Source organism: Austrofundulus limnaeus, unplaced genomic scaffold (genome assembly GCF_001266775.1).
Source record: "Austrofundulus limnaeus strain Quisiro unplaced genomic scaffold, Austrofundulus_limnaeus-1.0 Scaffold29, whole genome shotgun sequence".
Taxonomy (NCBI): domain Eukaryota; kingdom Metazoa; phylum Chordata; class Actinopteri; order Cyprinodontiformes; family Rivulidae; genus Austrofundulus; species Austrofundulus limnaeus.
In genome coordinates this window covers 1,603,230-1,604,741 of record NW_013952431.1, presented here as the reverse complement: position 1 = coordinate 1,604,741, position 1,512 = coordinate 1,603,230, and positions in this window count along the sequence as shown.

Here is a 1,512-nt window from a genome sequence, read left to right as displayed (position 1 = left end):
TTACAGAATTTAGCAGAAGTGGCTAATAGTCCAATTTATGGGAAACAAAATATTTATAGGGGAACGTATATTATAGGCTTAGATTATTCAGGTGTTTATAAATATTTCCAGATTAAAAAAAAAAGATTAAAATGGTGAAAAAATAGTAAGCTAGTTCTTTTGCAGAGAAACCAATATCCTGTCTATTTCCCACTGTTATAAAGTGGCTTCAATTTAGAGATGTAGTAAAGTCACATAACGTCACTGTCGTTGACACCATGCACAAAGGGCTGAAACTGAGAATGATTCCCAGGGCAATATTATATCATGGTGTCTGAAAAGATACATTTCACCAAGAGGACAGTAAACAAGAGAAAAGCCTATCTACAGATGCACCAGTCAGTGTGACTTTTATTAGTCAGATCTCTCTGTGTACTCAAGAGAACCATATAAACAACCATATAAAGCTGTCATATAAAAATACTAAGTATTTAAAATGTTACAGAGCCATGTCTTTACTATTTGCCCTTCTTCCCTCAGCCCCAAAGCAAGAGCAACAAAGCTGAGGAGCAGCTTCTTCCCTGAAGCTGGGAGGCTCAGAACCTCGGCCCTCTGGAGTTTGATTTAATCTGGAAGATTTTAGGCACTCGGGTCATTTATATATTATTAGCTGGTCTAGAAATGTTTTGTTCTTCTGCAATGACAAATACATAATCTGAATGTGAAAGTAAGTTAATATAATAAAACTGAACACTTCTTTGTCACTTAGGCTAATTATAGTCATTTTTATCAGCATTGAATGTAATGTTTAAGGATAAGTGTTCTTTTTTAAAGACAATTGGCTTAAAAGCATAATAGCATAATAGGTCTCTTTTAAGTCTCTGCATTTAACCTATCACACATGTGAGCACATGTGCAACATGGAGACCATCCTGGAGTTGAACCGGCTACCTAGGCTAAAAGAGACCTATTATGCAAAATTCACTTTTTAAAGGTGTTTTTACTCAACTTTGGCAAATAGGCTTTAACAAGGCTTTAATAAGCTAAACAATAGAAGTAGCCTACATGAGAAAACATGTTCATAACAAACGAAAATAAAAAATCAAATTCTTTGTGTCCAAGTCGGTCTCAATCCCTAGTCTCTGACTCTCTGGCCTACACTCTAACCACTGTGCTATAGGAGGCTTGTTATAAAATGAGCTGCACATTACACAACAACACCGTGATGGCTTTTTTATACGGAGGAGCAGCATCACCTGGGGTTTGCTAGGTAAGAGGCTGAACGCAGGTTCTGGTGGGTTGTCGTACAGCTTGTGACATCACAAAATGTATAAAACTTGTCATTAATATACATTAAAATACATTTACTTACGGTAAATATGCCCTTGGGTGCATTTTTTTGGTCCTAGGACTGTTTTCTTAAGAAGTACACACCCAAAGTTGAGTAAAAAACTTTTAAAAAGTGAATTTTGCATAACAGGTCTCCTTTAAGTCTCTACATTTAACCTATCACACATGTGAACACACGTGCAA